The sequence below is a fragment of the Equus caballus genome, chromosome 16 (genome assembly GCF_041296265.1).
Source record: "Equus caballus isolate H_3958 breed thoroughbred chromosome 16, TB-T2T, whole genome shotgun sequence".
Taxonomy (NCBI): domain Eukaryota; kingdom Metazoa; phylum Chordata; class Mammalia; order Perissodactyla; family Equidae; genus Equus; species Equus caballus.
In genome coordinates, this window is record NC_091699.1 from 12,463,255 (window position 1) to 12,487,087 (window position 23,833).

Genomic DNA, 23,833 nt, shown 5'->3' on the forward strand with positions numbered 1-23,833 from the left:
AAGGAATTAATGCTCCAGAAGGTCATATGTGTTTTTTACTCTGTCTCAGGTGTTCCTTTGGCAAGGTAGCCTGTTCCCAGCTTTAAAGGAGTTCCAAGAAGGTACAGAAAGCTCCTTACACCAAGATGTCCATCACTGTGAAACATCAGAAGTAACCAGCAATAAATCAACATGGGAGGGATTAAAGAAATAATGATTCACTCATTCCAAGGAAAATTGCAGCCATTAATATAATGACAATTATGTGTCAATGCTTTGAAGTTACACTAAATCAAGAAAGCTTATGAAATAGTACTCCGATTGGGAATCCAGCTATGTCAAGAAGCATGTACACAAAGAACGAAAAAATCCTAATCATCTCCTGAGTGCTAGGCTTTCTACTGAGTCTTAAGGATACACAAATGAATCACATGTGGTCCTGATATGGCTCTCTGTTATGATACCTGCACCCAGTGCTGTGCAGTTAAATGTTTAATAGCTGCCTGTCGGTTGTGGGTGGGGGAAAACATTTTATATTTTTGCCAGTTTCTGTGGTATATGCATTTCCACCATGGCTGATTTCACACCACCAATGGAATTACACCAAAGAGGGAATTGGGAAGAGATGTAAACAAGTGTCTCTTCAGAGTCAGTACAAGCTGGCTCCAGTATATCCCTGGAGCCTTCCACCACCTAATGTTTAACAGTTGGGAAGTGGTTCTTAAATACACAGGAATTTATTCAGAGCATGGAATGCTAATCAGTCATGAGAAGATCGTACGTTAGAATAATTGATCAAATTTGAAAAAGTTCAGGGTTTATTTTCCAGCTTAAAAAACAAGTAGGTGTGAGTGAGCTCAGTGAAAATGGCAGTGTAAGGATTCCAAAAATTCTCTCCTCCATAAAATTACCCAGAAGACTGGCAAAAGTCAACAGAGTCAACTTTTTGAGAAGTGTAAAAATTAGCCAAAAGCTTGAAACAAACTGGAGAACATTTATTCAAGAATAAAGGTGAATGTCAGTAAGAACAGAGAGTTTTGTGACATTTTAACTTGCCCTAGACCCTTTTCCACAGTAGCCTTCAAAAATTCCTGATGGAGCATGTCAGCTACCAAAAGAAGAAGAATGGAGCTGGAACTCTTTCAAAGATGCATTCCCAACTGACTGTAATTATTTGACCTGTCTGGTGCTTCCTGAAAGACCTCAGTTGCAAGGCTGTTTGTATTTGGCCTGACTTGGAGCTCACTCAGTGTGAAGACTTCTCTCTAGGTGACATTTTTTAGAAAAAAACAATTGCAGGCAAGTGTTTTAATTTTGTGACTGCTAGAGGCAACAGATAAGAGTTGGGTCAAACAATAGACTAAAAAAAAAAAAAGCTTAACAGGAAAAGTTAAGGAATAGATGTCCATAGAGACTTTGAAAACTTTGACATATTCCAGGAAATCTAGAAGGTCAGGCACGTGCATAGGTCTGTGTGCCCAGGGATGCGAAGGAATTGAGCAGACCCTAAGCTCTCACCTTTGGTTGACCTTGAAGCACTGCACATGCAGGAAGTGACGGCTAAGGTGGAGTTGTAAACTGCCAGCCTGCACATTGAAAGCATGTCCTAACACACATTTAGAGCCCCTTGGCAAAGACTGGGAGATTTATTGTTTCCAGGCATTTAAACAAATCTCTGTTGCATCAGTAGCTGACTGCTAAGCTAACTGAGCAGGGACTTCGGTGACATCACATGACAAAGAATACAGACTTTACAGAATTAGTTCAGGATAGTAACTTAACAAACAAACAACTACTGCAACAAGCAGTAATGACGACAGCCCTTGGGGAGAGAGAAAATCTGAGGTCTAGAGTTGCACATTCAGTTATTTAAAATGTCCAGTTTTCAACCAAAAAATATGAGAACACTTCCAAACTCATTCTATGAGGCCAGTATTACCCTGACATCAAAACCAGACAAAAACATCATGAGAAGAGAAAACTACAGACCAATGTCTTTTGTAATTGTGTATGTAGAAATTCTCGACAAAATACTAGCAAACTGAATCCAGTAGCATATAAAAGAGATTATACACCATGACCAATGAAGATTTATCCAAGGAATGAAAAGTTGGTTCAACATATGAAAATCAATTAATGTAATACACCACATTAATAGAATAAAGTGGAGGGAAAAATGATCATCTTAATAGGTGCAGAAAAAGCATTTGACAAAATCCAACACAATTTATGATTTAAAAAAAAAACTTAAGAATAGAAGGGAACTTTCTCAACTTGATAAAGGGCATGTAAGAAGAACCCACAGCTAATACCATATTTAATGGTGAAAAAATGAGATTTTCCCTAAGATCAGGAACAAGGATGTCTGCTTTCATTACTTCCAGTAAACAATGTTCTGAAAGTTCTTGCAAAGGCAATTAGGCAAGAAAAGGAAATAAAAGGCATTCAGATTGGAAAGAAAGATGACATGAGCTTGCATATAGAAACTCCTAAGGAATAAACACACATTCACAATTAGAGCTAATAAATAAGTTTAGCAAGGTTGCAAGATACAAGATAAATATACAAAAAATTCTATATCTATACACTAGCAATAAAGAATATGAAAATGTAATTAAGAAAATAATTCCATTTATAATAGATTAAGAAGGACAAAATATTTAGGAATAAATTTAACAACAGAAGTGGGAGATTTATACACTGAAAAGTTCAAAGCATTGTTGAAAGAAATTAAAGAAGACCTAAATAAATGGAAAGACACCCTGTGTTCATAGATTTGAAGACATAATATTGTTAAGGGGGCAATCCTCTCCAAATTAATCTACAGATACAATGCAGTCCCTGTCAAAATCCATCAGCCTTTTTCTCTTTTTTTTTTTTTGCAGAAATTACCAAGCTGATCCTAACATTCACATGGAAATACAAAGGATCCAGAATAGCCAAAACAATCTTGGAAAAGAAGGACAACGTTGGAGGACCTCACACTTCCCAATTTAAAACTTACTACAAAGCAACAGTAATCAAGACAATGTAGTACTGGCATCAGAATAGACATGTAGTTTGATGAAATCGATTTAAAAGTCCAGAAATAAACCCATACATCTACAGTCAATTGATTTCAACAAGGCGACCAAGCCCATTTAAATGGGACAGAATAGTCTTTTCAACAAACGATGCTGGGATAACTGCAAAAGAATGAAGGTGGATCCCTACCTCATACCATATGCAAAAATTAATTCAAAATGGATCAAAGAGAGCCAGCCCTGATGGCCTAGTGGTTAAAGTTCAGTGCTTACTGCTTTAGCAGCCCAGGTTCGCTTCCAAGTCGTGGAACCATACTAGCTGTCTGTCAGTTGCCATGCTGTGGTGGTGCCTCACATAGAAGAACTAGAATGACTCACAACTCAAATCTATAACCACATACTGAAGCTTTGGGGAGAGGAAGAAAAAGAGGAAGATTGGCAACAGGTGTTAGCTCAGGGCCAATCTTTCCCTGCAAAAAGAAGGGGGCCAGCCCAGTGGCACAGTGGTTAAGTTCACATGCTCGCTTCACCTGGGGTTCACTGGTTCAGATCCTGGGTGCAGACCTACACACCGCTTGTCAAGCCATGCTGTGGCAGGCATCCCACATATAAAGTAGAGGAAGGTGAGCATGGATGTTAGCTGAGGGCCAGTCTTGCTTGGCAAAAAGAGGAGGATTGGCGGCAGATGTTAGCTCATGGCTAATCTTCCTCAAAAAAAAAAAAGGATAAAACACCTAAATCTAAGTGCTAAAACTATAAAACTCTTAGAAGGAAATATAGTTGTAAGTCTTTATGACTTTGCATTATGCAATGATTTCTTAGCTATGACACCGAAACCACAGCAATCAAAGAAAAAATACATTGGACTTCATCAAAATGTAAAACTTTATGTGTCAAAGAACACTGTTAAGAAAGTGAAAAGACAACCATAGAATGGAAGAACCTATTTGCAAATCGTATATCTGCTAAGGATCTATTATCCAGAATATATAAAGAACACTTATAACTCAATAATAAAAAGGCAAGGGTTGGCCCCATGGCCAAGTGGTTAAGTTTGAGCACTCTGCTTCGGCGGCCCGGGGTTTTGCCGGTTTGGATCCTGGGTGCCGACATGGCACCGCTCATCAGGCCATGCTGAGGTGGCGTCCCACATGCCACAACCAGAGGCACTCACAACCAGAATAAACAACTATGTACTGGGGGGCTTTGGGGAGAGGAAAAAAAAAAAAAGATTGGCAACAGTTGTTAGCTCAGGTGCCCATCTTTAAAAAACAAACAAAAAAACCCCCAATTTAAAAACGGACAAGGGATTTGAACAGACATTTCTCCAAAGAAAGTATACAAAAGGCCAATAAGCACATGAAAAGATACTCAACTTCATTAGTCATTATTGAAATGCAAATCAAAACCACACTCACTAAGATGACTACAGAAAAACAAACAAAAAAAAATGGACAATAACAACTGTTGGACAGGATGTCAAGAAGTCAGAACTCTCATACATTGGTGGTGGGAAAGCAAAATGATGCAGCAGCTTTGCAAAATAGTTTGGCAGTTCCTCCAAAAGTTAAACATAGAGTTACCACACGACCAGCCAGGTTTATACCCAAGAAAATTGAAAACATAATTTCACAAAAAACTTGTACATGAATGTTGATAGCGGCATGATTCATAATAGCCAAAAAAGAGAGACAATCTGAATGTCTATCAACCGATAAATGGATAAACAAAATGTGGTATATCCATCCAACGGAATTTTTTTTTTTGCCATAAAAAGGAATGTGTACTGATACATGCTACAACGTGGATGCACCTTGAGAACATTATTGCTAAGAAGCCAGGGAAAAAAAGGCCACTAATGCATGCAATTCATATGCGTACATATATGTCATATCCAGATATTGCATGTATATGCATTTATCTGCGTTTATAGGCCGTGTCCAGAGTAGACAAATCCATGGAGACAGAAAGTAGACTAATGGTTGCCGGGGTTGGGCATGAAGGGCATGGGGAGTAAGTGCTAATGGGCACAGAGTTTCTTCATGGGGTGATGAAAATGTTCTGGAATAAGTGGTGGTGTTCCCACAACTTGTGACTATACTAGAAACCACTGAAGTGTGCACTTTAAAATGGGCGAATGGTAAATTTTGTGGTGTATGAGTTATATCTCTAATAAATAGACAACAAAAAAGGTACATTATAAAGTAATGTTTTGTATAAGCAGTAGGTAGGCAGCCTCTAAAATGACTTCCGGTAATTCTCACCTTCTGGCATCCACACCCTTGAGAAATCCCTTCTCTTTTGCTGTAGGCCAGATTTAGCAACTCACTAGTCACAAACAGTAACAGCAGAAGCGGTGTCGTGTCACTTGCGATATTAAGTTCTAAAGACTGCGGCTTCCATACTGGAGACTCTCTCTTCCTCTCCCTTGTATTCCTTGCTCTGGGAAGCCAGCTGCCATGTGGTAAGCAGCTCTGGGGAGATCCCATGTGGTGAGGAGCCGACATCTCCAGACACCAGCCAGTGCAGACCTGTGGACTGCTATGTATACAATTGGCCCTCCATATCTGTGGGTTCCACATCTGCAGATTCAACCAACCTTGGATTCAAAGGCATGTGATGTTTGTACCTGTACTGAACGTGTACAGACTTTTTTTTTTCTGGTCAATATTCCCTAAATAATATGGTATAACAACTATTTGCATAGCATTTGCATTGTTTCAGGTATTATAAGTAATCTAGAGATGATTTAAAGTGTATGAGAGGATGTGCCTAGGTTATATGCAGATACTATACCATTTTATATAAGGGACTTGAGCATCTCTGGATTTTGGTATCCTCCAGGGTCCTGGAACCAATCCCCCATGGATACTGTGGGACTACTGTATTGTTATTATTATTGCATAAAAATTCCATCTGTATTTGGACAAGGCCTAGAAAGGAAAACTGAAAACAGTTAATTCTTTGGAGTCTCCCTTTTGAATGTCAAATTCATTGTTGTCATGATGTTTAATTATTGAGTTCCATTTAGCTGGAACATTGAAACTAAAGAATGACCCTTTGGTAGACATTAGAGGGAAGCAGAGTGGAGGCCAGGCCCTGGGAGGAGGGTGGAATGGTGGTCCTGTATGAGATGCAGAAGTTGAGGGTGGGAGTGAAAGGAAGGAGGAACCCAGGACAGGATTAGGAGGCCTGATGGGTAGATCCTGGTGCCTGGTTTAATAAAAGGGCAGAGAGGGCCAGCCCCAGTGGCCTAGTGGTTAAGTTTGACACGCTCTGCTTCAGTGGCCTGGGTTCTATTCCCAGGCACAGACTTATACCTTTCTGTTAGTGGCCATGCTGTGCTGGTGGCCCACATACTGAAAAATAGAGGAAGATTGGCACGGATGTCAGATCAGGGCAAATCTTCCTTAGCAAAAAAAAATTAAAAAATAAAAGGACAGCGAGAGATGACCTAAATAACTGTCCCACACTTGAGATAGTCTCCAAAGAACCCTGACAAGGAAAATTAGGCTACTCTCTCACAGTGCCAGCGTTATTAATATTAGGTTATTTTGAAAGCTTTACATAACTATTTGTGTTCTATTTGCCTTGTTTCCCCCAAGAATGGATTGGAGACCTGGCCTTTTAGAGTGTTCACCAATGCACACAGTGGGAGAGAAATGTACAAACACTGTGATAGTGGTCATTAATATTCAAATGTTATTTGACTATTTGATACTATTTATTAATATTCAAATTTTCCTTCTTTCAGGGACATAGTAAGCTCACGCCTCCCTGCCTCACTGAAGTTATGCGTCACCATGTGACGGGCTTTTTCTGAGGAAATGTGAATGGGGGTGAAGTGGAGGCCTTTAGGAGCCAGCGTGTGAACTTCCATACTCACACCCGTGTGACACAGCAGCACGTGATACACCAGTTGGTGGAGGCTGGCTCCCTCTGCCCAGGTTCCTAGTGAGGACAACTTGGAGCAAGACGTACAAATTAAAAAATACACAGAGTCTGTGGCGGTAGATACACAAACCTGCATGCATCAAATTGTATAGAACTTAGTACACACGCATGCAAACACACAAATAATTACAAGTAAAACTGAAGAACTCTGAATGAGATCAATGTTGATATCCTCACAGTGATATCTGTAACTTTGCAAAATATCACTATTGGGGGAAATTGAGCAAAGTGTACAAGTGACCTCGCTGTATTATTTCTCACAGCTGAATGTGAATCTACAATTAGCTCAAAAAAATTAAAAAGGTGACAAGATTATTTCTTTTTCAGTTATTTCCCAATGTTTCTGATTACTTCAAGAAGAAATTCTAAATATGATGACAGTGTATCTTTTACACTTCTCTGAGACTTGCAAATGCCCCTCCTGAACAAAGAAAGAGCAGACTTCATTCTCAAAGCCTTCAGCAGGCAACATCTAGATATAATTCAATAATGCTTATTTTCATTGTCCTTATTTGACAGTTGTCTTCTGTATATGTCAAGAGAGACTCATTATCTCCTTATAATGGTGATACAAAGTTTTCTTAAAAAAAAATTTTTTTTAATCAGCTCCCTTTCCATAAATAGCAGTACTGATGGTGTGGGCTATGTGAAAAATAATGAAGGTGGTATGCAAACAATGGAATTTGAGGGAACATAGACCCCCCAGGGAAAAAAATGTAAAAATTTTTGAAAATTTGTTAATTGGGTAAGGAATCTCAATGTCTTGTAGTACAAATATGAAATATGCCTTGGGTAGCAGATTTCTTAATGACATTAAATATTTTTTGAAGTGTAACATACATAGAGAAAAGATTTCAAGTTGTAAGTGTACAAATTGATGACATTCTCCCCAAATGGATCTATAATTGCCATGTGATTCCAGTCAATATTCTAGCAGAATTTTTTGTGGAAATTGACAAGTTGATTCTAAAATTTATCTGGAAATGCAAATGACCGACAATGGCCAAGGCAGTCAGGAGAGGAAGAAGAAAGTTGGAGGACTTACACTGCCAGGTATCAGGACCGATTATGTAAGGATGGTAATTAATACAGTGTGGTACTGGCAACAAGATAGGCAAACAGATCAACAGAACATGGCAGAGTCTAGAAATAGACCCATAAATATACAGTCACCTGATTTATGACAAAGGGGATAGTGGAGAGCAGTGGGGAAAAGATGGTCTTTTTCATAAATGATGCAAGATCATGGCTGCCTCTCTGGCTGCACTCACTGATCATCGACATCCTCTGTGGGGCCTGAACTGCCACACAGGGCACACCTGTGCTCTCCATAGAGCCCTGTGGGGCCTGCCCAGAGCTCAGAACCACGGGGAGGGAGACCCAACTCGGGCTTGACCTCTTCCTGGCTGCCAGTTCCTGTGGAAAGTATACTCCGAATGCTCTTAAGGTCCCTCGGTTCCTTTGCCAGCCCTCCTGGGTGAGGAGCCAACAAGAGGGCGGTGATCTCCAGCCTCCACACTGACCCTGATGATCCTTACCTCCTGGTATTCATGTCCTTCTGTATCTCCTCTCACCCTGAATCAAAGCTGACCTGTATGACTAGTAGAATTCTGGAGAGATGATGTTGTGTGACTTCTGAGGCTTGGTCATATCAGACATTACAGCTTCTATCTTGGCTCTTTGGATTGTTTTCTCAGGGGGAAGGCAGCTGCCATGTCATGAGGACCCTCAAACAGCCCTCTGGAGAGGCCCAGATGGAGAGAAACTAATATGTCAGCACCAATTTGCCAGCCATGTGAGCGAGCCACCTTGGAAGCAGGTTCTCCAGCCCCGGGCATGGCTTCAGATGATTCTAGCTGCCAGCCTTTGAGTCTTTCAGCTGAGCCCCAGACATCATGGAGTAGAGATAAAGCATGCAAGCTATGTCCGTCTAAACTTGTGGTCCACAGAAATCATGAAATAATACATGACTCTAGGCTTATAGCACTAAGCTTTGGGGCATTTTGTTTTGCAGTTATAGATAGCTAATACAGTAGCTCAACCCTGATGCCCTTCTGGACCAACCTCTTGACTCTGGGAAACTGAAACTCCTGCACATTGGCCTCACCCAAGCAGGTTTGCAGGCAGCTCCCCTGCAGCCTCTTCTTGTCCTTATGTCCCTCTCCTTTCCCTGTGCAGGGAGCAGAGGGTAGGATCAACGCACCTGCTCCCTAATCCGAGGTTTCAGTGGGAAATGAGATGCTCATCAATCCTGCTTGTAGTTCCCACCCCAGCTTTAAGAGTAAGTCTCATAGAGCCCCCGTCACCTTGGCAATGGTGGGGAAAAAAACACTCCCCATTGGACGTGTGACTACATGGATTCCTTCTCTCACCTCTTCCCACACTTTTGCTCATAAGGGAGCGGGAGGGGAGGATGAGTGATTGTGGTAAGGCCAGTCCTGCCACTTCTCTGTACATTCCTGAGGCGGGGCCTGTTCTTGGCCCAATCTTAGCAGATGTTCTTAATCATTCTAAAATGTGAGGTCCTCAATGCTCTTTGTCCTCAGTTTTGGATCTTGATTGTCAATACTATACCAGGAAAACAGGCAAAGGCCCCGTCAACATATGGATCAAAGGCATTCACGACCTACCATGACCTGGTCTTTCTGCTCGAGTTTCTGTGCTTCTGCTTCCTTCTCTCCAACTCTGTTCTCTAGGAACACTGAACCGTCAGCAGTTTCTGGAATGAGTTATGACATGCTCTCTCTTTTCTCCAAACGTTTGCACATAGTCGTCCCTCTGCTGGCAGTAATCTTCCTCTTCCTTTGCTCAGCAGATTTTTACTCATCTTGCATGAGTTACCTCAGCACTGCCTCCTCTGGGAAGCCCTCCTTGACTACTCTGTCTCCCAAGCTACATCAGGTGCCTCTCCTGTGCCACCCTAACTCCTTTGTTTCTTTTATCTAGCATTTATCATGCTGTATTTGTGGCAGAGGAAGAAAGCTGTCCACCAAAGTTCATTTCCCTCTTCCATAGCATACAGCTGTTGCTAGAAGGCAGCTGCCTAACCCAGTGCCCCGTTTCCCATCTCCTCTTGCATCTAGGTGTGCAGTATGACTAGCTCTTGCCAAAGCAATGTGAGCGGAAGTGGCATGTCTCTACAAAGTTCTTCCCCTGCTACCAGGTGTATTTAGACAATGACAAGACCTTTGGGAATGGTGCTGCCACAAGGTGGAAAGAGCCCGGTATCCCAGGTCAGTGTATGGAGGAAAACCACCTGCTTCTACTTTGTTTCAGATCAAATTCATTTGGAGGCCTATTTGTTATAGCAGCTAGTGTTACCTTGCCTAATACGGTAGTATAATGGTGTGTTCACTCATGTATCCTTGCTAGACTAGTCTTAAAGGAAAAGTGGGAGTTCTTTACGTGAAAGGAGAGGAACAGGGGGACAGGAGGACAATGAATTTATCAGTCATTCAAAACTATTCACTGAGTATCTATCATGTCTCAGGCATGGTTCCAGGCATTGGAATTACAGCAGCAAACCAGATAGACAAGGTCCCTGCTCTCCCATGGCCGAAATTCTAGGGGGAGAAACAATGAATGAGTAAACAAATAATTACAGAGGATCATTTCTGAGAGAGGTGATATGAAAAAAAAAATTACAATGTAACAAGGTTATAGGATAAAAGTAACTGAGAAATAGCAGTAGACAGGGTGAAACAGGAGGGCCTCCCTGTAGTGTCATTCGAGTTAAGACTCAAAAGGTAAGAAGGATCCAGCCACGTAAAGATCTTTGGAATGGGGGAGGGGGACTGTCCAAGAGAGGGGGACTAGAAGGACAATGAGGGGAACAAGTTTGGTGTATTTGAGAGCAGGAAGAAGGCCAGTGTGATTGGAATGGATCGATCAGTGGAGAGCGAGCCTTGATGGGGACAGGGTCATTTGCCACCCCACTTTCCTGCTTTGTTTTCTCCATCACACTTATCACTATCTAATATGCTATAGATCTCCCTTATTTACATGGTTTCTTTCCTATGTCTGCCACTAGAATGTAAGTTCCATTAAGGCAGGGATTTTTGTCTATTTTGTTTGCTGCTCTCTCTCCAGTGCTCAGAACAGTGCCTGCCACACAGTAAGTGCTCAAGCTAGGTTTGTTGAATGAATGAATAAGTGAAAGACAAAGGCCAGATGATGTAGGGCCTTGAAGGCAGTGGTAGCACCATCCTAGGCAAAGGGGATCAGAGGCACATACAGGGATGGGCATGTATTGGTTAGGTAAAGGCAGGACAAACCGCCCACAGCATTGTCAGGATAGAGCCAGAGGATGGCTTCAATCTGTAGAAAGAGTGACTGGACGGAAGGAGGGCTCCCTGGTCCCCATGGTGCTTATTAATCTGAAGTGTAAAGTCTAAAACAGTTAGGTGCAGTGGTCTGACGATGTGGGGCCAGGGAGACATTACCCACGTGAGAGAACATGGCAGGAATCCACAGCTAACAGGGGGATAGCAACCTCTTCTCCCAGCCCCATTAACTCCGTGTGGCAGGAGGCAGCTCTGAGACTCAGCCTCCTGTCTTCCAGGGTGACTGCAGTGACCTCTTGGCTCTGGTGTTACCACCTTGCCTTTCATAATGTCATTTGACCTTCTCATCCATTGTAGGCTGTCAGCGGGGGAGAAATTGTGATCTTCATTCCACAGAAGAGGAAACTGAGCCTGAGTTTTCATCAGGTCTCTTTTGGATGCAAGTGACAAAAATCTAACTTGAACTGCCTTGTCTTAGCTTGGCTCCCTAGAAAACAGTGGCTGAGACCAGGCTTAACATGCTGCCGCTTTATTGTGGAGGTCAATGCCTGGGCAGCAAGAGTGAAAGAAAAGGAGAAGTGAGGAAAGGACACAGGGGAGAAGGGAAAACAAATATAAGGTAGTGTGTTATCAGAGTGGCCACAGAGTCAGCAAACCCAGATGCTTCCTGGGTCTCATACAGGGCTGCCAGCTCAATACAGGACACCCAGTTAAAACTGAATTCCAGATAAAGACAGTGTTTAGTAGGAGTATTTTTACTTGCTGATTCTGACAACTTTAGTCCCATGAGATGTCTCTAGGGCAGCCATGTGGAACAGTCCATGGGGGAAAGGGAAAAGCTCCTTCCCAAATCCCGAGTCCCCTTGGCCACCGTTTACCCCTGAGGATGTTTACTCTCCCCCATTTCTCGGCCCTATTCCCTGACTCTTCTGGGTAGTCGCTAAGAGAGTCAAAGCCTCCTCTGTGAGTCCAGTCAGGTAGGCCCTGGGCCCTGAAGCTGTTGCAACTCCTGCTGAGACTAGCCCCTGGGTGAGGCTGTGACTTTCCCTTAAGCAACTGGTGAAGGCTGGAGGGTGAGGTGAAGATGGGGGTGGGACTGGGGGAGGGGCGTGGACTCAGGCATCGCTGGATACAAGGACCCACATTTTATCACTAAGACATGTCCCTCACCATCTCTGTTTTCCTCTGTTTTTACTTTAGCTTTGCTCTGGGTGACAAGAAGTCCCCCAGGAACTCTAGAGATGTCTTATTCTCTCTCCATAGAGAAAAAAGTCTTCTTCCAACAGATCTGCCTCCTCATACCCGCTAAAAGACCCAGACTTGAGAGTTATCAGCCCTGATTGCCTGGAGCTGGTCAAGTGCCCATCCCTGAAAGGGACACTGTGGGCAGAGGGCTGCAACGCAGCTTTGTGTTCAGGAGGGCTCTGGAAAGCAGCCTGTGGCTAGAGCTGTGGGAAGAGGAAAAGGATCTAGTGTGATGTGTGGTTCCCTTTTGTGGACGCCCCCCCAGCCACACACACACACACACACACCTGGGACCTCCTGGAGCACAGGGACTGGCTGGTTAATCTCTGTGTCCCTAGGGTTGTCCTGGAAATTGAGGACTGATTACTTTTGAATGAATGAACCTTTGTTTCTTTTACCACATCTAGCATAAAAGTGCCTAAAGCCACCACCTGAGATTTGTCTCACCTACTTACTGACATGTAACTTCAATCGTTCCCCTAGATGTGATGGAGCACTTTGTAAATCACTTTCACATCTGATTCCCACAAGAACTCAGAAAACTGGGGTTATTTACACCACTTTAGGATGAGGAAATTGCAGCCCAGAAGTGAGTTGCTCAAAGGCACAGGGGCTCAGGCTGGGTGCAGGAGGTCAGGGGAAGTACCAAGAAGGGAAGACTAGAGTGGGCATGGAGGGACAGACAGCCAGTGACTCCTGGATCAATAAAAACTGCTGAGGGAGGAACCCTCGGGCAAAACTGGCTATGTTTAAACAGCAAGCCCCAGAGAACTTCATAAATCATGCAGAGCTGTGTCAAAGAGAATAATTAAACATTTTACTCTGCTTTAAATTGTTCAATCATGTGGGGAGATTTGTCAATGTCCTATGGGGTGCTGGGGACATCGAGGTAGATCAGAGCAGGTACTGGTCCTTGAGGAGCCCCCCAGTCTAGGAAAGAAACAGATGAATAAGCAGACATAAAGCAAGCAGTGTCTTGGGGCTGTGCAGGGTCCTACCAGGATTATAGGGGTCACCGTGGGAACAGGAGAAGAGAGGGTGTGGCCAGGAAAGCACTGTAGTGCAAGTGACTTGTGAAGGGAGACACATCTCACCTTGGACACGCACACACATTCTCTGCTTAGAACCTTCCAGGGGCTTCTCATCACATGTGGTATATATTTCAAAGGCCTCACCATCACCTTTGAGACCCCATACAGCAGTCATATTGTTTACCCTCTGAAAAGGGCACTAGGCACTGGGATAGCTCATGCATGATGTCACTGGTTTGCCGATCTTGTTGGCTTGGGGCAGCACCCAGACCCACATCTCCTCCAACTGCCACTGGGTCTCCTCCTTCAGCTTCTCTGAATCCTGGGCCAAGCATGTGTGTAGCTCTGTGATGAAGGCACCAGGTTCTGTGCTGCTGGTCACCCATGCATGGCACTGAAGTTGCAGGTGATGAGAGACAGACACGGGTTCCAATTGGTCCTCATGGGTTCTAGTTATCCTCACGGGGTCCAGTGTGTCATTGTTCTTATCCACATCCAGCTTTTCTTCCTGACTGCTGGTCTGGCTGACCTGTAGTGACAGATGTTGGTCTCAATGCTGGACACAGAAGCAACAGCCTGCACAGACTTTCTACCAACTCCGACAATTGTGTAAAGTCTAACCCCTACCATTAATTTCTTATTCTAACTTCTCTGATTAAATCTTAACTGATATACTAGATAACTACATTTTTTGTTTGCTGAAGTATGTTCTTATTCCAACCTCAGTTTTTTTTTTTTCAAAAAAGGGAACACGTGGTATATAGTTTTCTGTATCATGCGTTATTACATAATAATATGTCTTGGAGATATTTCCACATCAATATATGGAGAATTCTATCATTCTTTTTTTTATAGTTGAATAGTATTTCATTGACTCGATGTACCATACTTTAACTAGTTCCCCCCGATGGAAATTTGAGTGAAATACTCATCTGTGTATGTGTGTGTGTGTTTACTCATACGTTGCGTACCACACAAAGTAGTAAGGACCTTGAGAGCAGAAGCTTTGTTTTTCTTGTGTCCCCAGCACTAAAGCCTAACACAAAAATAGATTCTCAGTAAACACTTTATTGAAAGAATAAAACACTTCTACACTTTCTCCAGGGGTTATCTTATTCACATCCATACCCATTACTACTCTCAACTCTCTATTTTCAGCCCAAGTTACTCTGAGGGACCCAAATAGCCAACTACCCCATCTCTGCCTCCACCCAATATATCTAATTGCCTCCTCCACATCTCCATTTAGATGTCCAACAGAGGTCCTCTGAGTCAGTATTTCCAGAACAGAATTTCTCACTCCTAACCTCCTTCAATTTGCCCCTCCTTCTAAGCTCCAATCTTCCCTCTCTCCCTCTGACCTCTCAAGCTCATCCAAATAGCACTAGATCCCATCCATGTCCCATCGATGTGACTAGCTTTCACATTTGATGTGACTTGTACGCATGGATCAGTAAGTCACAATCCATGCCACTCCCTCCCACTCTCTCCTCAAACCTGTTCTATTAAAGGTCTTTTATCTAACTGTTCCCTTCCCCTTCATTTTGTATGGGCTCTATTCTGGTTATCTATTGCTGTGTAACAGAGAAACCCAAAACATAGTGGCTTAAAACAAAAATTTATTAGCATTTCTTTGGTTCTGTAGGTTGGCAGAGTTCAACTGGGTAGTTCTCACCTGGGGCCTCTATGTCTGAAGTCAGCTTTTAGTTGGGGCTGCAGTTTCACATGGCTGGACATCCCAAATGGCCCAGTTACATGGCCAGTAGTTGATGCTGGCTGCCTACTGGGGGCTCACCTATACACGGTTTGGGCTTCGCACAGTGTGGAGGCTGGTTTTGAGAAGGAGCTTCTACTACCTGAGCATTTCAAGAGTTCTGGGAAAAAGCTGTAAGGCTTCTTATGATCTAGCAGTGGAAGTCATAGGATATCACTTCTGCTACATTCTATTCATCAAACAAGTCAGTAAGGCCACCCAAATTCAAAAGGGAGGAGGAGCAAAGAATTTACTGCCATCTTTAATGTACCATAGCCCACCTTCTGGACACAAATGATTTATATTTCTCCCATGTGCAAAATATACTTACATCCTCCCAAGGACCCTAAAAGGGTCATCCCAACACATCATTGGCTCATAATGGATCTTGTCACGTAAATCAAGTCCAGGTACCGATGAGGCTCCTCAGCTATGATTTCTCTCTCTCTCTCTCTTTTTTTTTTTTGGTGAGGGAGATTGGCTCTGAGCTAACATTTGTGCCAACCTTTCTCTACTTTTTGTATGTGGGACACCACCACAGAATGGCTTGATGAGCAGCGTGTAGGTCCATGCCGGGGACCTGAACCTGCGAACCCTGGGCCACCAAAGCAGAGCATGCAATCTTAGCCACTGTGCCACGGGCCAACTCCCAGCTATGGTTTCTCAAGAACAGCTTCTTGAGTGCTGTTTCTCTTAATCTAAAGAAATGTGAGCCACAGACATGCTTTCTGCTCTTCACAGACTCAACAGAGTTGACAAGCATAAGATAACCAGAGCAGACACTTCTGTTCAAAAAGGGGAAAACAGGAGTGACACAGCTACTACTGGGTCATAGCAATTTTGAAATCCAGATGGGCACACATTGTCAGTTTTTTTGACTAGGGTCCAATCCTGTTGCCTGGAAATGAGTCTCTGCAGCTTTTGACTCCACCTTCTTGGCTCATAGGTTTCTTTTGAGTTGTCCTTTCTTTTTCATAAGAAATATCCCATGATGGCATCTCAATATCCTTCTCAGTCTGCTTCTTAGAAGGCTTGGGGCTCACAGGCCTCCTTATTTTTGTGCTCTGCCTCTTCTTGTGTTCTCTAGTTGCCACTTTTTCTTCAAACCAGCATTTTGAATGGCTGCAGGATGGGGTAGAATTACCCTAATTCTTGGCCTTTGAGACTGAGTCCAATTTCCATTCTCCTTAATACTCTGTAAATGGTACTTACTGAGCACCTGCTGTGCCCCAGCACTATTCTAGGAATCAGGGATATAGCGGTGAAAGAGACAGACAAGAATCCCTGCCCTTATGGAACGGTTTTTCAGTGGAGGAGATGGACGATAAGCAAATGAGCAATATAACGAAAGAACAAAGCAGGAAGGGAGACAGCAAGGAGGTGTTTTGTTTCTAGTGATGTTAGGAAGGGGGACTTCAGTTTTAAACAGGGAGGGTCATTGTCACTGAGAAGATGACATTTCAGTCAAGACCTGAGGAAAGTGAGAGGGTGGCCACGTGGGAAGATAGAAAGAAATTCAACTGCAAAAGTCAGAGTTAGATATGTATCTTCTCTTTTCTTAAACTAGCATAGTTTGAGTAGACTGATCAGAGGGGACATTAGAAGGAGATGAGGACAGAGAGGTATTTGTGGGTCAGATGGGGTAGGACATTTTGCTTATAAGGCCTTTAGTTTTTACTCTGACCTATGGAAAGAGTTTGAGCAGGAGAATGACATGGTTTGACATTGTTACAGAATTACTCTGGCTGCTGTGTTGAGAATTGATAGGGGATGTGGTGGGAGCAGGAAACCAAGGTTGTTGCGATAATCCAGGTGAGAAGCGATGGAGGTTCAGACCAGATTGTAGTGGCAGAGATAGTAAGAAGTAGTCACATTCTGGATATCTTTTGAAGGCTATGGACAAGGGGTACAAGTAATAGAGAGGGGAGCTGAATCAATTTCCTGGGACTGTGGTAACAAATCGCCACAAGCCTGGTGACTTAAAACAACAGAAATGTACCCTCTCAAATACGTCTCAAAGACAAAAGTCCAAAATCAAAGTGCTCCTGCCCCTTTGTTTTCCTCTCTCAGCTTCTGGTGGCTGTCAGTCTTCTTTGGCTTGTGGCTACTCGCTCCAATTTCTGACTCCTTCTTTACATGGCCTTCTCTTCTCTGTGTGCCTCTTATGAGGACACTTGTCATTGGATTTAGGGCCCACCTGAACAATCCAGGATGATCTCATCTCAAGATCCTTAATTACATCTGCAAATGCTCTTTTTCCAAATCAGGTCACATCCACATATTCCAGTTTGTGCACATATCTTTTTAGGGGTCACTATTCAACCCACTACAGGAGTCAAGAATGATTCCAAAGTTTTTGGACCAAGAAACTGAAAGAATGAAGTTTGTATGAACCAAGATAGGAAAAGAGTATGAGAAGAACGTGTTGTTGAAAATGGAGGTAAAGTTCCGAGTTGGTCTTAATGTGTTCAGATGGAGCTGGTCCTTGGTAGGGCGCCCTACCCTCCTGAGAGCTCTACAGGGTACGACTTTATTGCGTCCTTTTTGGTAGCAAGCTCAGAGAGCCTTGAGTTCTTTTTGTACTTTCTTGGACTCTCTCTTCTGCTAAAGTGTTCTGGTGTCATCTAACTCACCTGGGTGTCTCTATCACCCTGCTACACAATTGGTGCAGTAAGCTGCCGTCTACTAGAAAGATCACACACATTGACATTAGACAGACCTTAGTTTACATCCCTGGTCTACCCCTTACTGTGAGCTAGGTCAAGTGACCTGTGCTGGGTCCCAGTTCCCTATTTGCAAAATGGTGAAAATAATCTTTCCTTAAGTGGTTAAAGTAAGGACAAATGGAGACGATCCAAAGATGTAGTATGGGTGCGCAGTAGGTGCTCAGTAAATTTCAGTGCCCTTCCTCACCCTGCTATGAATTTATCAAATAACCACTGTCCTGTCTCCCACTACTCAATAATTTCTCCCAGGGAGAGCCTGTTCCTAGAGCAAGCTTTATTGATCCTGAAGAGCTCAGGATACATAGTAGGACTACTTGGTTGACTGATCAGTGCCTTCTCGAGAGGGACACTACTGGAAGGGCCAGTTTACCTTTGTCCTCTCTCCCCTGGCATTCTTTATTCCGGGCAAACAGGGGATGGCTGAGGCATGGGTTCGTGGGTTCAACATGGCGCCGTCCTGCTCCTTACATGAGCCTCAAAGATGGCAACAAGCACTTGGAGGCAGACATGTTTGCACCACGTGACCCGGACCCTGGCCGGAGGCAGCCCGAACGTGACGCAAGGTTGAGGCGGGGCTCCTCCCCCGCACCCTTGGCGTCGAACGTCTCGTGACAGGTACTTCCGCTCGGGGCGGCGGCGGTGGCGGAAGTGGGAGCGGAGCTGGAGTCTTGGCCATAAAGCCCGAGGCGGCGGCAGCGGCGGCGTTGGAGGCTTGGGGAGCGTGGAGGAGTCCCCTGCGACCGGAACTTGGACTTGTCTGCCCCTTGTCCGCTTTTGCATCTTATCCTCGGCGGGAGCCCTCGCGACGCGCCCGGCCCGGAGCCCCAGCGGAGAGGCCGCGGTGAGCGGCGGGCCCAGCCCGGCCGGCGGCCTGGCCCCATCCCCCTCCGCGGCCCTGGGGCGCAGGGCCTCGCGTCGGCCCTCTGTTGGGCAGGTTGCGGGCCTAGCCTAGGCCTCGCGGGGCGGCTGCGTCGCTCGGGGCTCGGGCGCAGGCCGGGCCGCGCCCGGCGGAGAGGTCAGAGGTCCCCGGGTGTGCCCTGCAGCCGGGGTGCCGACCCGGGCCGGCGGTCGCGGACGCCCTGTGTATTGGCGGCGTCAGGACGGGAGACTGGAGGTTTTCTGACTCGGGCGGCCGCTGGGCCCTGGAGCTCCCGGGAGCGGCGAGCCGGAGGGTGTCGGGGCCGACCCCGCCCGCCGCCGGTGGGGGACGCGGGCGCCCAGGGCCGAGCCGGCCCCAGCCGTCGCTTCAGGTGGACAGCCTGCCCTGTTAGGGAGAAGGTTCCCGGGCGGCCGCCGAGTCGCGGCGTGAGTCAGGTCACGTGCAGCGTCACCTGGGAGACGCCCCCGGCTCCGGGGGAGGGAGCTTCTGTCGCCAGCGTGTTAGGGTGAATCCTGGAGGAAGTTCTCCAAGTTCCTGGGGAAGGATGGTGGTTGGCTGTAGAGCTGTGTTTGAATTCCGACCGCCCAGGGGGCCCTTTAACTGCATTCAGTTCAGGCTTGAAACGTAAGGGTGCGTAAAAGTGGGGAAATTGAGAATAATAGCAAACATTTGAGCGCTTGTTGTATGCTGGACAGCATGGCGAGGCGTTTACACAGATTATTATGTTTAATTCTCAGAACAGCCCTCTGAAATAACATCATTACGGCCATTTATAGATGGGGAAATCACAGAACGGAGAGGTTAAGTCATTTGTCCAAGGTCACACACCTGGTAGGTTGTGGAGCAGATTCAAGCCCAGGCAGTGAGACTCGAGAGGTGGGACTTCAGATGCCCCTGAAGCTTGGGATTTATCTTTCACCACCTGGTACCTCCACCTCTTTCTGGCGATGTCACTTGAAAGCCTCTTCTGGTAACATTAGTTCCACCGTAAAGCCGGAAGACGTTCCGTTGGCGGTTGTGACTTGACATACCCAGTGCGGGTAGATGAGGAGCTCTAGAACTCTATAGCGAATTTCAAACTTAATTGAAGTTTGAAAAGTTTTGTTACTTAAATCTTTTGTCAAATGCGTGAGGCCTGGCAGTCCTGCCACGTGAACCTTTCTTAAAACTTTAGTGCATGGGTGTCCAGCCCGTTGGTTCTTTCTTGTTGAGAATAGTGTATCTTGTCTTTGGATTCCAAGAGAACAGGCCCTTGTCTCCTCCTTGTGACTGAGGCAGCTGATTAGCCGCATGACTTCTCATCCATGGATTAATAAAGTCTCCTGTTAGTGTGTTTCCCTCTTCAGATTTGGGAAGAGTTTTTTCAGATTTGAGTGTAAGAACTGGAAAGTGAGTTGTGAGTACTTCTCCTGAAGATACTCTTCCCGTTAAACCTTGGTGCTCACAACCCTGTTGTGTTCTCATTTTTCTTTTTTTTCCTCAACTTTGCTACCCAGCCTAATGTATTTAAGTGAGTAATCGGTACAGTAGCCTTAATTAATGTTTGAGTTTACAAGAGAGTAATGTTGAGCACTTTTTCATTCATTCACCAAGTGTTTTGAGTGTCTACCATGTATCAGGCATTGTTGGAATTTGACTCGGGGACATAGGCATGGTTCCTGTCCTCAAGGAATTTAAAAATGCTGAGTGATCCTGGCCGGGAATTCTGTCGTGGAATGGCTTGGTGGTGGAACTTGAGGCTCTTGGAAAGAGGAGTTAGTTCTCAACTCTGCAAGTGAATCCTTAGCAGTGCGGACAGGCTGGTGGTGTGCTAACTTGAGGGTGTTGTTAATTTTAACAACAGCATTTGTGTGGTTCGCTCTTGAAGAGAGGGCAGAGATAATGTTACAGTTTCTAATTGATCATGTCTTTTGAAGAGTAGCCTTCAACACGAGTTTCTCCCTTTGCTCTAGGGGCATTTTTTTGCTCACTCAAAAGGGGGTTGGCGTCACTGCCATTTTACACTGCAAATGTTAGCTGTTGCAGCGCTCTTTGAGCAAAGGCACATTTGGCATGCTGGGTTTTTTCTTGAGCTGATGAAGAACGTTTGGTGTAGCTCCTGCCATTCACAGTGCCAGTGTCATCATAGGTAAAACCCTCTGCCACCCCGTGTCTCACAACTGTTTTAAAAGGAAATATGCGTTTTGCGTGTGGTAGAACTGCGTGAGTAAACAAATGGGCGGAATGTAGAAGGCACTCTAAAAATAGTTTTATTAGTATATCCCTCCAGGTGATTGTTAGCAACCACTTGGGGCAACTTTTTTTGTGTGTGCCAACTGTGCTTAAGCCCTTGCTAAAAACAAAATTCAACTGAGTAAGTTTTAAAGATCTCATTGACTTTATTCAACGATTCATGCCTCAGGCAGCATCCCATCTAGCAGATAGAAAAGAGCTCCAGGGAGCTGGACAAAGTGAAAGACATTTGTAGACAGAAGCGGGTGGGACAGGGAAGTTATACTAGTAAAGAGTGGATTGATTGTAGCAAAGTTAGTTTTCTCTGGAGGATGGCAGGCATGTATCAGGCAGATTACCTAACTGGTGCTGACCAGGTGATTCCTGGTTAACTGGCTTAGGGTTCCATTTGGGAGAGGTGAAACTGTAATTAAGTCTTGGTTTGATGACGTGGGGCTTAGCATAAGTGACTCCATTTTAGGCCTGTTGTCTTGTTTTTAACACCCCCAAACCCCATAATGAAAGAACATTGCTTTAAAGTAAAGTGTGCCTTTGAATCTGATTTCTGACCCCACTGCCAAGTGAAGCAAGAAAGTTTTGGTTATTTGATTAGCTTTTAATAAATCTCCAAAGAGATCTGTACTAATACAATTTTTGCCCTTATATTTAGCATTAACCTTTCCATGCAAAGGTGTAGCAGACCCAGACCACATACTTGTGACAGTCATCTTATGTACTGTTCCTTTCTGAGATTTGAAATAAATATTTACTCTTATTCTATGATAAATTGCCTAACTTTCCATCTATTAATTCAACAAACATGGCTGAGAAGAATTGCACTGGGAGTTATAGGCAAGGTTTTCCCAGGAAGTAAGGAGGAGGAGTCCTCCTGAGTAAGGCTGAACAGTGGTTCCCCTTGGCACTGATGTCATCCTCTGAAGGAGACTGAAGTCTAGAAATTAACTGTGGGCCCCCCCCACACACACACACATCTGCTGTCTATTTTCTGCTTTTTCCTTCGCATGTATGGCATTAAACACAAAAATGGTTTGCATTTATGTTTTAATACTTCCTAATGGTGACTTTGGTCAGTATGATTTGTGAATCAAAGCTAAAAGAGATGTGGTGGTTGAAATCAGAACAGACTTTTCAGCAATGTTTCTCACTAGTTTCAATTTTAGTACTCCAGGCTGTGATTTCAAAAACAAATTTAAGAATAGCTACTTGCAGAATGTCTCTGTGGGGGAGGAAGAAAGCTTGGGAGTTGGTTCCAGTGGTGACATACAGTATTGGCCGTGCTCACTTGTCAGAAGATGCAGAACTTGATGCAGGGAACCTCAGGCCTCGCCTGGGGCTCTGTTGTGGTGATGTCATCACTATCGTGGAGATCAGTCTGACTGATTTATCTTGTCCATTTCCTGGTTGCCTAGGACTGTTTGCTATCGGACAGAGCCAATCTGAGGAAGCATATTGAAACCTGGGGACCTGGGCAGTATTAGGAATTCTGTAACCTTGCTTGTCTCTCAGATGGGCTTGCTGTGTGGCTGCTGCCAGATACTGTGAAGGAGCTTCTGTGTTCCCTCCCACCCTTTCAAGTAAAGATGCTTGTTTGCTTCTTACTGCTGGCTTTCCTGGAGTTATTCAGCTCAGTTTGGAAATCCTTTAAAAATTACATTGTGGGGCCGGCCCCGTGGCTGAGTAGTTAAGTTCACGCACTCCACTGCAGCGGCCCGGGGTTTTGCTGGTTGGGATCCTGGGTATGGACACGGCACCACTCATCAGGCCACACTGAGGCGGCGTCCCACGTGCCACAACTAGAGGGACCCACAACTACAATATGCAACTATGTACTAGGGGAATTTGGGGAGAAAAAGGAGAAAGAAAAAAAAAAAGATTGGCAACAGTTGTTAGCTCAGGTGCCCATCTTTAAAGAAAAAAAAAATTACATTGTGAAGTAAATTGTTACATCATTGATTTCCGATCTTTGTATGTAATTAAAAAAATTTATTTCCATTTGATAAACTTTTTAGTTTGTTATTTGAGAGTATATGGCAAAGCTACTATGAATTAACGTTTAAAAAACCTAGTCATAACAGCATAGACTTTATGAAAAATAGTACCTCTTACAGATGGTAGTCAGTTTACCAACAATTCTCCACGCACTTACAGATCTGGGGACCCCTGAAATAACTGTGGGTCATCTGGGCAGCCCGCAGGTTAAGAGCCACTCTTAAATCCTCTGACTGTGCTGCTCAGTTGATGGTTGTTAAAGAGCATTACTGTGTTGTAGAAACCTTGCTACACAATGTTTGTCTCTAAATGCTTTTTAATATTTGTATAGTGCTTACAGTTTACAAAGGGATTTATTTGGTGCTCACAACTCTAGGCTTAGACAGTAGCCGTTTCTGTATTTCCGCCTTAGATCGCTGAGGCTGGGTGCTCAGGTGGCCCAGCTGCTCGCGTGCTTGATCCAGGTCTGCTGAAGCACAACCTGCTGCTCTTTCTGACGTGCCAGCCTGCCTGTTTGGTTCTACACGATTGCCGTAAAAGCCACAACATTTGACTCCTTATGAAATACTTCTTCCATTACCTTTTATTTAAAATGACATTTCTCTTTTGCTGATTATTAAAAAAGTCAATTCTTTAAAAATAAAAAAAGAAAGAAAGAAAAAAAGAAGCTAGGAAAATACAGAAGTAAAAAGAAAAATTCAGTGCCCTACCCAGAGGAAGACCAAAGTGTTAACTGGT

General features: G+C 44.3%; 1 protein-coding gene and 1 long non-coding RNA gene across 5 annotated transcripts in view; both read left to right on the top strand.

The window, feature by feature from the left end:
• Positions 1 to 4,617, top strand: part of LOC106781777 (uncharacterized) — a 28,461-nt gene extending 23,844 nt beyond the window's left edge. For 2 of the 3 annotated variants that reach the window (XR_011426763.1, XR_002800475.2), the window contains exons 3-4: positions 50 to 1,278; positions 2,865 to 3,363. This is a non-coding gene — a long non-coding RNA (uncharacterized lncRNA). Of the gene's footprint in view, positions 1 to 49; positions 1,279 to 2,864 lie in introns of all 3 variants that reach the window. The other variant, XR_011426762.1, reaches the window with a different exon arrangement.
• Positions 4,618 to 18,547: 13,930 nt separating this feature from the next.
• The window catches only part of RAB7A (RAB7A, member RAS oncogene family), a 53,460-nt gene continuing 48,174 nt past the window's right edge, over positions 18,548 to 23,833 (top strand). Inside the window, exon 1 of one of the 2 annotated variants that reach the window (XM_023619873.2) lies at positions 18,548 to 18,835. The gene's annotated coding sequence lies outside the window, so the exon portion shown is untranslated. The remainder of the gene's footprint in view (positions 18,836 to 23,833) is intronic. The other variant, XM_070237161.1, reaches the window with a different exon arrangement.